General features: G+C 41.3%; 1 long non-coding RNA gene across 5 annotated transcripts in view; it reads left to right on the top strand.

The window, feature by feature from the left end:
• Positions 1–547: 547 nt before the first annotated feature.
• The window catches only part of LOC114022052, a 51,858-nt gene continuing 40,889 nt past the window's right edge, over positions 548–11,516 (top strand). The window contains exons 1-2 of one of the 5 annotated variants that reach the window (XR_005224610.2): positions 548–935; positions 1,658–1,840. This is a non-coding gene — a long non-coding RNA (uncharacterized LOC114022052). Of the gene's footprint in view, positions 1,093–1,115; positions 1,841–11,516 lie in introns of those variants that run through there. The other 4 variants (XR_005224611.2, XR_006289444.1, XR_005224612.2 and 1 more) reach the window with 4 other exon arrangements.

Below are 11,516 nucleotides of genomic sequence, written 5' to 3'. Positions count from 1 at the left end.
CTGCAAATTTGTTAGATGAAAATAAAAATTTGAAAAATTTGAGATGAACCATTTAAAAAAACAAAAATAGTAGATTTTTTTACACAGAATTAGAAAACTTGATTTTGAATTTTAACAAAACACAATGCTAAAGATATCAGGGCTTTTTAATTGTTTCTTCATTTTCTGCAAAGTTCTGTTACTTGTTTTTGTGAGTTAACACCATATAAATCAAATCAGAATCTCTTAATAAAGAATTTATACATAATGCATTTTTAGTACAACTCCATACCGAAGTGGCTATTACATTTCGGGAAAGTTGCTTTACAACCCCACCACCACCACTGTCCCTCTATGCAGAAAGGTTTGCAAACCGACAGCTTACTGCGAATGCCTTGGTCTGCTTCCTCCCAGCTGTTCTGCACATCTGGCCACAGCTGGTTTATTTCAGAATGGAGCTGTGTGGGGGCGGATCTGCAGCCTCCTCTCTCCCTTCTATTGGCTCATCCTAATGGGACTCTCCGGGCTTGCTGGCATTTCATTGGCCTGGCTCGCCCCCTTCCCCGTGAGCTAATTGGAGGAGTCAGGATGGAGGGGACGGAATCCCCTTTGGTTTACTGGGAGGGGGGGAGCGGAGTCATGCCCAGTCACCTGCAGCTCAGGCAGCTGTTATGTCTCCGGCGGCTCACCCCCGCCTCTCGCTGCTGCTGGGGGCTCCGCTGAGGGGAGCTGGAGCTGCCAAGCCCGCCGCTGTCGGGGGAAATGGCCAAAGCGACACACACAAAGAACATGGCGAGGGAAGGAGGAGTCTGAGCCGACGGCAGCTGCGCCCGCCCGAAGGACGCTCCGGGGAGGGAGGACAATGCCCAGCCCCCTCTGGCCCAGCTGCCGCCCGGCTCCCGAGGGAGGGGGCTGTTTTCCCAGCGCTGGGCGCCTCCTCCCCACCCCTGGTCCGGGTAAGTGGCTCCCACTCCTGTCCCCTCTCCTTCCCGAGGGGGCGGGGGTGAGCCGCAGTGCGCCCACAGCCGAGCAGCCCCCCTGCCTGCGGGAACTTTGCTGGAGCCGGGAACTTTGCTGGGAGCTCGGGCTGCAGCCCGTCGGGAGCGGGCGCAGGTAGGGAGAGGGGGCGCTGCTCGCTCCTCTGGACCAGCTCCGCGCGTGCCGCTGCTCTGGGCGGCGGGGGAGGGCGGGCAGGCGCGCCCCGGACCTGCCCTGGCAGGGAGCAGGCACCAGTCCCGCCAGCCCGCGCTGGGACTCGCCCTGAGACGCGTTTCCCGGGGGCGGCGGCCTCGTCCCCCGCCCGGCCGCCCTTGGCCGGTGCTCTCCCACCTGAGGCGGGCGCGGGCGGCTCTGGCCGTCTGAGCTCCGCTTGGGTGACCGGCTTCCCTTGGGGAGGGGGCAGCGGAGCCGCCGCTCGCGCCGCTGCAGCCGGAGAAGCAGCCGCGGCGCCTGGGAACTTTTCTACAGGGTGTTCGCAACTTGTCTGAAATGCGGCTGGGGCGAGTGGGCGCCTCTGATCCCCCTGTCGGGTCTGGACTGCCGGTGGCCCGGGCTGCTTCCTTGCCTGCCCCTTTTCTGCAGCCCCGCCGGGCAGAGCAGCGGGGGCGAACTCCAGAGGTGACCCCAGAGGTAGGAGCAACCTGTCTGCTGGGTCTCATCTGTTGTGGTTTGGTTCCAGCCTGCCCCGCGCTGTAACACTACTCGCAAGTGCTGCTGGACAGGACGCCGCTGGAGTGAGATCTGCAGGTGCAGCGACTGGTACTTCAGCCCACCCTCGCCTGCTTTTTGCCCCCAGCTCTGGTTTACTCTGCACTGCATACAGGAGTTTTCTGTTTTCTGGCAGGAACAAAAACGGGAGCAGGTAGAAAGAAATTACGTGTAGCAACTATATTTTGAACTCCAATGTCCTTTGATGCCTGACCCATAGACATTACTATATCGTTATACTTAGCTGAAAGTGTCTGAGTTTAAGGAAGGCTTGAAAACAATTTGAAGAGCTGCTTAAAATGATTGCGTAATTTGAGTCTTAAGGATATCTGATATCTGCATACTTGTGTTTTGTAACTTTAATTATGTCTAGTATTTATCTGCGTTAAACATAGGTTTTCTAAAATATGACCAAACTTAAAATCATCTGTGGCTTTGAACCTCTGACGTACCATAGTAACATATTCTTAACAGATGTTAGTTTGTGTAGATAACCATCCAGAGGAAAAATAATCTAACCATGCCTCATTTAAAATAATTAAAAGTTGAATTATTTTTAAAAAAATAATTTATGGGAGTGGGCATGCACAGGCAACATCAGTGTGCAAAAAAACCCTCAAGATAAACTACATCAGATCTACAAAAAGAAAAGGAGAACTTGTGGCACCTTAGGGGAGACTAACAAATTTATTTGAGCATAAGCTTTCCTGAGCTACAGCTCACTTCATCTAATGCATGTAGTCCGATGAAGTGAACTGTAGCTCAGGAAAGCTTATGCTCAAATAAATTTGTTAGTCTCTAAGGTGCCACAAGTCCTCCTTTTCTTTTTGCGGACACAGACTAACACAGCTGCTACTCTGAATACATCAGATCTCTAACTCTGGAAAGTATTTTCTTACATTTTCAAAGTAATTCTACTTGTATACATTTACTTCAAAGTTTAATACTGCTGTCATGTGATTGTTGACGATGTAAACTAATCTTGACTGTTGTCAAGCCCTCTGGAGTGTTTTCTTTTTTTGTCAGATTAGTATGTGCAGCAACATCCTTTCTTCAAATCCATTATTTATATTAGGAATTAAAATGTGCCTGTGGAGGAATGTGTAATGCATCACTATGTAGTTCTATCAAGTGCCGTTACAGAAAACTGCATCGCTTTTTAATTACAGAAAAAGTGACTCTGCACTGTCTCCCTCTGTCGTCCCCTCATTCACCCATAAAAATCTTTTATATATTTTATCTTATATTTTATTATCTTTTATTTTAACTTTATTTTGAAGGTCTTGCTGATGAAAACTGGTATTGATATGATTGTTTTTGCGACAGTAGTTTCCTGAGACTAATCAGGGTTTGTCCCCCATTGTGCTAGGCCTTGTACGACTAGATAAAGGCCTACAATTTAAAAAACGACCAGTGATTTTGGGTATCCAATTTGAGATGCCATTAAGTGCCTGATTTTCAGAAAGTGTTGAACACCAATCCACTGAAAATCCAGCTTTAAGATGTTCCCAGAATCTCTAGCCACTAAAAAACTTACCTATGAAGATAAGTGACAGTGAAGAGGCAAAATAAAATACGTATGTGATTTTTTAAAATCATTATTTATTATTGTGGTCACAGTCTCTTTTGCCAAACTTGTGACAGAGTTATGTTCTTCAAAAGTTACAGCCACCTAATGTACTAATTGTGTTCTCAGAAGGCCTCTTCGTTCTAATGTTGTAATTTACTAGGCTTTCATCCTGTGAAACAAACTGTTTTTTCCCCTTGAAGATTAGAATGAAATGGAAGAAAGGGTGTCTCAGTGTACTTGATTAAACTAATAAAAGACAACTAAAAAAAGACAGCTTAGTCGTATTAAAGCCAACAACATAACTTATTTTCTATAGATTAATTAGTATTTATCTATCCTATATGTGCATACATAAATTTAGGTTGTGTAGAATTTAAATGTAAAGATGACATTACTGATTTAGAGGGTGCCATTACACATTGACCAAATTTAAGAAGAATCTCTCTCTAAAATTTGTTGACATTTAATTGACCTTTTAAAGTTCATTCTGTTAATCATACTCAAAGCGCTGAAGCTATGGTTGACTGCTCTCGTGTTCTTACATTCAGTCGTGCTCAGCATATAAATTCTACAGCATAATTGCTACTTATTGAGTAAGAGTTTCTTTTCTTCTCTGAAAATGAAAAAGTTTTACTTTGCCTCAGGCTGGATACTTGTTGTAGAGTTTTGAATCAAAATTCTTTCATGTCATTAATTGTTGTGTAGGGTGTGGCCTCTAGTTAGAGAGTAATGGAAATTCTTGTCTCCTTAAACTGCATTTTTTCTCTTTCCTGAAGCATTTTCAAATAGGGAAAGGTAACCTTGAAAGGTTTGAAGGTTATATTTGTCTAGCACAAATTTAAATGCAGGGTTTCAATATTTGCTGTATAAACCTTCACATTAGCGTCTTTTTAAAGTAAAATCTAATTGTCTTAATAATAAAATTCTGAATATAAGAGGTTGGTTTTGAAAAAACTTAGATCTAAATGCTAATAGTTGTATATGTGAGATAAAACTCTTACTACTGCATTATGGCTCTTAGTCACAGGACGGTTTTTAACCAAAAATTGTACAGATACTCAAAATAGCAATATTACTGAGAGGCTGCTAGTAAGGGATCTAATTGAGGATTAATTTCTGTTATATCTATGTTCTAAAGGCCAGATTTGTAACCGAGGTAATATCTCCTGCTGTATATCTTAGCATTTCTGGGATTTTTGTGTAGTTTGTAGATTAGAGCTAAATTTTCTTTTCTTGTGTTCTTGCGTATCCAGTTTTACAAGTAATCTTTCTTTATGGTAAGAAAAGCATTAACCATTTAAATGCAGACAGTGAAATCTAATACCTGTCGTTCCTAATATCAATAGCCCTTCATCTCTGGGACACTACCATTGAAAATTAATTGATTAATTCAATGTAAGACTGTACTGAAAAAGATTGGGCTCCAAAAGAGAGTGGTGGTTGTATGGATTTCTAACCTATTTTCTTGACGCTGAAAAAAGGAAAACCTAGAACACTCGATCCTGAATAGGCTGTGTACATTGCAAAATCAGAAATTGGTTTTTCAGGCTCGTTCTTAAGTTTCGATCTTGCTACTGCATGGGTGCAGGCAGACCCCTGCATACTTCACTCTGTGTGGGGACTCTCGGTGGGAAAGAGGATCAACACACACACAAGATTTATTTAAAAAAAAAACCTTACAGATCAGAAAGTTCTGATAGGTAATTAATCTACCACATCACTAGTGATCTAGGTGAAACACTAAAATAAAACTATAGTGTGTCTGTATTTTGGTGAAGTTGATGAAATAAATTGACAAAAACCCCAAGTAACTTAGTTTAATCATGTTGGTGTCTATGGAAGGATGAGCTAAAATTCTCTGTACTCCATAGCTGATATACTTTCGTTTTGTAGTACTCCTGGATTATACAAATGCAGCTAAGGAGGATGATCCTACAGTCCTCACTGTGAGGCTGATGTGAGCTTTGCCAGAATAAGGACTGTAGTATCAGGCCAAAACTAATATAAATTTCACTGAAGTATGTAAGGTTGTATAATTGGAGTAAAGTCCTGTTTCTCAGGAGGGCCTCCTGTTGAATGAATGGTTTAAAAATAATTCCTAACACTTCATGCTCTGCCTGAGTTAAAAAGTTTCTAGTACAAGATGGAAAATGGCAAAATGTACCACATTTTCCTGTGCCTGAGGATAGTATTCTTTCCATGCAAGCAGCAGGAGACTTGCAAGATATGCAAGTGATAAAATCATGACTGACTGACAGGTATTTCCTCAAAATAGAAGTGAATATATCTTAGTACCCTGTTCTGTTTTTTTTTTAACCAAAACATCAATCAGACCTATGTTGATTGTGTGTCTAACACAAATCTTTTAAAATCATTTGCTATCAAAGCCTCTGACTGCTATTGTTGGGAGATAATATTGTGGGGTGATTTTGTGAGCTACCTTTTGGGAATTAGGTGAAACTAACAAACTCCTCTTTCTAAAATTCACACCCCAGTAATCCTGACTGCAGGGCTGTGCAGACAAGCTCTTAATGAAGAAAACCCTCTGTAAATTACTTACCAGTATATATTAACTAACAGTTACATTAGAAACAGGTTTCATTGTCTTTTTAAATGGTACTAATTTTTTGCATTTAGAACACCCTTTCAACCAAGGATCTGGAAGCACTCTTACCAAGTGAGCATTATTGATTTGGACTCAGGAAACTTGGGTTCAATTCTTGATTCAGCCACAGATTTCTTCTGTAACCTAGGAGAAGTCTCACTTAACCCAGTGGTTCTCAACCTTTCCAGACTACTGTACCCCTTTCACGAGTCTGATTTGTCTTGTGTACCCCAAGTTTCACCTCACTTAAAAACTACTTGCTAACAAAATCAGATATAAAACTATAAAAGTGTCACAACACACTACTTCTGAAAAATTACTTTCTCATTTTGTCTGTATGAAATTTTTAAGTTGATGTACATCATGGAAGACCTTTGTGTACCGCTGGTGGAGAACCACTGACTTAACCTACCCTGTACCTCAGTTTTATGTCTGTAAAATGGAGATGATACTTCACTACACCACTGCAGTGTTTCGAGGACAAATCCATTAATTACATCAGGTACTCAGATACTACTGTGATGAGGGCCATATATAAATTGTAAGCACTTTAGGGAAGGGAACAGGGTCAAGGTTTTCAAAGCCAACTAGTACACTCCACCACACAACACACAATTTCAAAGTGAGGACAAATCCCTTAGTTAGCTTTGGAAATCTCCACATTTCTTATGCATTTGTACAGCATTTAGAGCTCAAAGGGCCCCTTTTGTATTGTTATATTAACTCACTGGCAAAGTCAGGAAAAGAACATGAGTCTGTTGACCCTGCCTTTCCCAGCTCTAATCATTGAGCCATTGTTCTGCCATTCAACAACAACACAGTTCTTATGTCATCCTTCATAATTCGTTATCACGTTACTACAATAGATCTAAAATGTATAGTTGTTGTTCTTTAGAGTTTACACTGGGCTTTCAGAGAGTAGGAAGAAAATATCTGAAATATTAAGAGGATACTTTAAGTGCTGTGTCTGCGAGTTATAACTAGTGGGGGAAGGGCTGGAGTAAGAAGAGAGGAAATAAACCAGATAATTCTGACCTCCAGTGACTGGATAAGAACATGACATTTAAAAAAATGAAGGCTCACTTGACCTTTTTACTCACCCCTTCCTGGTTTAAAATTCCAATGTGTCGGTACTGGGGGAAATGTGAGAATTGCATACTAACTAGTGCACAGAAGGCAAGTTAGCCCTAACTATGTCTTATTTAAGTGGCCTATTTAAATAGCTAAACCCGTTTTCCTAAGATAGTTGGTCTAGTAGGGATCTTTTAACTGGTGCTTTTTTTTTTTAAACATAACTTTTTGACTCAGTTACATTTTCCTCTACTTCTAGAAAAGCTGTAAGAAGTAACTCTTTAATCAGTAATTGCACTGGAGGTAATAGGAACTTTAAAGGTATAACATTAACAGGATTTCAGGTCCATGACCCAGGCAATAAATGTCAACACTTTGTCCCCTGGGTCACGGTATTTAATTACCAACCACAGGAACATACAGGCGTTAACTGGCTTATAGGTGTTCTTCTCTTCACCCTGCTCGCCTCAATGCAATATTGATACCCAGGAACAGGGAATCCTTCATAAAGCAACTGAGAGCTAGAATTCAAGCAGGTTTGGCTTGCAGTGAATACCCCACTCTATATTTGATGACAATTAGAGTTCATTTACTATGACTTGTGCTTCTTTAAGAACAAGAATGTTCCCATATTTTAGCTATGCACTTCCCTATAACAAACTTCTTATAAAACCACTTTATTATGTGGTATTAGTGATTATAGTTTATGCAGAACACCCAGAAAATAGTTGAATTGCTTTGTCAGTGCAGTGCCAAAGATTTCCTGTTGTGTGGCACAAACTGGCACATAAATACGATGGGTGTGAAGTTAGCAACCAGCTAATACATTGCACTACTTTTTAGTGAGAAAACTTGGACTAAAAGCATTAGTTCAAAATCTTGCTCTTACAAAAATGCTATGGGACCTGTGAAATCCCCACAGATCTCTGCTTGTTAAGATCTTGACTAAAAAGATCTCTGTACAGTAATAGAGTGGAAGTCAGCTTATCAATATCTAATCATTTGAGACTAACTAGACCCTGCCGTGATTTGAGCTAATTGTTCCTATGTGTCTAGGCATTCCTGCTCTCTGTTTCTGCACAGGAAGAGTGGCAATGGAGAGGCAAAGGTGCTCTACACCACTTTGTGTTTTCTCTCTTCATGGGGAAGCCAGGGGCCTGCCTGATGCAAATTTAGAGCTGTCTCCAGGCAGTGGGAAGCCAAAACTAGTTAAAGCACGGGGCACTCTGCGGTTGCCCACTCCCTGCCCTGGAATGCTACTATGTGGGGGCTGACATCATTGTGGCAGCTTTATGCCATCTAGGGAGCCTATCCTTCATTGAGTACACCTAGAGGCTACCTTTTGCCTCATTAAAGGCTCTTATCTTATGTACTCATATGACCCCCATTACTGGAGTATCTGAGCACTTCACAATCTTTAATATATTTATCCTCCCAACAACCCTGTGAGGTAGGGATGTACTATCCCTAGTTTGAAGATAGGCTTCTGTGCTTCGCTTATTTCCCCAAGTGACTTGCCCGCGGTCACACGGAAAGTCTAGTAGAGCAATGACTTGCACGAGCATCTCCCCAACCATAAATAAGCGCTCTAGCCCACTAGACCATTTTCTCTGGTAAAGTGGTGTAAAGGAGACTTAGGCCTCAGTTTTCTTCTACAGTAGGTATGTCAATATTTAACCATACCTAGGGCTTGGAATAGTCACCTATCTGTGCCCAATCCTTGAAATTTAAAAGAATAAAACAATTTTGTACTGTTCATGTGTTCTGTAGTGAACTGTAGACATTGTAAATCAAATTTACTATTTAATGTTAACTTACTCATAGGACTGATCAAATAGCAGAAAAAAATTTATTGAATATATTCAGTGAATTCCATCTATATTCATCTAATGTATTTTCTGTATAGCATTTGCTCACCTGGAGCTGGCTGTGTTTTACAAAAAGTGTTTGTTATTCACTGAATACTGGTGAAATTTGTAAAATATATTTCAGTGTTATTTAACAGGTCATATTTGCTACATTTCTCTTGCTTTTGTTGTATGTTCACAGTGGATCATCCTGAGTGCTCTTGTTTCTCCCTTTTCTTCTTTCCTTCTATCACCTTTTTTATTCTTTGTCCCTATACTGTGTTTTCTCTGCTGTCATCATCTCCTAAAAGCCCACCTTCCCTTGCTCCCATATTTTTCTGTTTTAACTTATCCCATCAGTTCTTCCCTCATATGTTTATCCAGGCACCTGTAGGACCTGGACATGCTTACCTGACCCTAATAACCCTAATAACCAGAGAAAAAAAAATTACTGGCCAGAAATGGCAATGAAAGAGCAGGTGTTCCACTCCCTAGGTTCCTGGTTAGAGCTGGTCAGGAATTTTTGGATGAAACTTTTTACTGTAGAAAAATGCCAGTTCATTGAAGCAAAACCTTTTCATGGGAAGATTAAGGTTTTTTTGGTCAAAACCAAATTTTTTGATACTTGAAATGTAAACTTTTTTTTGGTTAGGAATGACTTCATTTTTTTTATGTTTTTACACTGTTGTGTAACTTAAATTTTGAAACAAAAAAGTTTAAAATCAAAACATGTTTTGAAATTCACAATGTTTCATTAGACCTGATCCAGTTTTTTTTTTTAATTGGCTTTTCAGTGTGTGAAAATTTGAAATTTCAGCCTTCGTCTGATAGGGGATGGTAAAACTTTTTGAAATTGTGCAAACTGTTTCCTGCCTAGCTGTACTCATAGTTGTTGCAATAGAGGCATGTATCTTTGCCACTCTTACCTTCCTCTAGTGTCAGTTTTTTGGATCTGCCTCCTCTTGTGGCTGCTCCAGGCTGTCTCAGACAGCAGTAGAATGAAATTGATTTGATTCTTGTCACTTTAAATGCTGCTCACAGGAATCTGGAAAAACAACTCTGAAAATATAGTGGTTGGTTTTCACTCACTTCAGCCAGGGACAGCTCTGAGCAGTAGGAGAAGCCCTGGAACTACCTGTCTGCAAGCTTAGTAATAAAGAATTTCATTAGTTTATCCCAGGTTTGCATTTAGAAGGCTTTATTCTCAATCTTAAGGGCTAGAAACTTAATTTTTCAAAAATCAAAGTTTAGTTTCTGCAGAAAATGACATTGGGAAAGCTGTCTATTTGCTGTGGGCCAGTGGGGTTTTTTTCAGCCCTGACTGTGCTTCTCAACTGTCTGAAGCCCAAATGTGGGATGCTGTGGGCTGAAGACACAAAAGGAGGGATGTAAGAAAAGTAGAAAGGAAAACTTAAAATGAAATGAGCTCAATTCTCAAAGATATTTTCCATAATTTCAGTATCATGGTTAGTGCTTCTGGTGTAAATAATTTACATTAATGAAATTAGGTTAATGTGGAAAAAGAAATAAACTTAATCTAGTGTATATACTCGTTCATAAGCTGAATATTTTAGGTAAAAAAGTGATGCATCAAAGAGCGGGGGTTGGCTTATAAACGGGTCTACACCAAAATTTGATGATTTTTTTGAACTCTATGAAATCATTGAATTGAATATCTAATACGTTGTCATTTTGTTTACCTGGAGCGTCTACAAGCATGGAGCCCCTCCACTTCCTGTGGCTGTGGTTCGCTGTTCCCAGGCAATGGGAGCTGCAGGAAGTGGCACTGTTGGCTGGGAATGGCGAACCGCGGCCACAGGGAGCTGAGGGGCTCCATGCCTCAGACGCTCCAGGTAAACAAAACATCCCGACCTGGCTTACCCTGACAGGCTGGGAGCCAAAGTTTGCCGACCCATTTATTGATGTCAATACTGCAGCCTTTTAAAGTTGCAAAAGCTTTGTTTAGTGGACTAGATCGCCTTGAAAGGAATACCAAAAGAGCAGTGCTGCAGATCTGCATGACATTTGACCCATACATTTCACAAAATATAACGTGCAGAAAATATGTTTACTTGGAGCATCTGCAGTGGCTGGGAATGGCAAACCGCAGCCACTGGGAGCTGAGGGGCTCTGTGCCTGCGAATGCTCCAGGTAAACAAAACATCCTGACCCGCCAGTGGCTTACCCTGATGGGCCGGGAGCCAAAGTTTGCCAACCCCTGAAATATAGGGTCAGCTTATGAAAGGGTCATACAGTTTTTACTATTTTTACCTATCCATCTTGGTGGAGTCGGCTTAAAAACGAACGGGCTAATGAACGAGTATATACAGTATATAATCCTGCTGTGCCTGTACTTTTTTCCTCACTGTTTCTCTGTTCAGTTTTAGGCAAGCAAGGGGTGTGTGATTTTCCTGCTTGTGTACGCGTATTCACAGTAGCGCTCATCAAGCTAATGCAAGTATAAATAGCAATATAGCTGCTGTACTCTGTTGGCAGCAGTCGAGTTACTAAAACTGGTAGGTATGTACTTGGCACAGCTCTGCCACCAGTGCTGCCAACAGTGCTACCACAGCTACACAGTGTTTATACTCACACTGGCCTGATGAGAGCTACTGAGAGTATGGTTACACGGACAGGGGACACCTCTAGCTTACAGTGTAGACAGATTTCAAAGCCAAAGACTACAATTTACTGGGGCAGATAGCAAATCTGGGAAACCTGTATCTACCTTTAGTCG

Source organism: Chelonia mydas, chromosome 3 (assembly GCF_015237465.2).
Source record: "Chelonia mydas isolate rCheMyd1 chromosome 3, rCheMyd1.pri.v2, whole genome shotgun sequence".
In the NCBI taxonomy this organism is placed as follows: Eukaryota; Metazoa; Chordata; order Testudines; family Cheloniidae; genus Chelonia; species Chelonia mydas.
The sequence above is the reverse complement of the archived record's forward strand: the minus strand, read 5'-3'. Positions and strand labels throughout refer to the sequence as shown.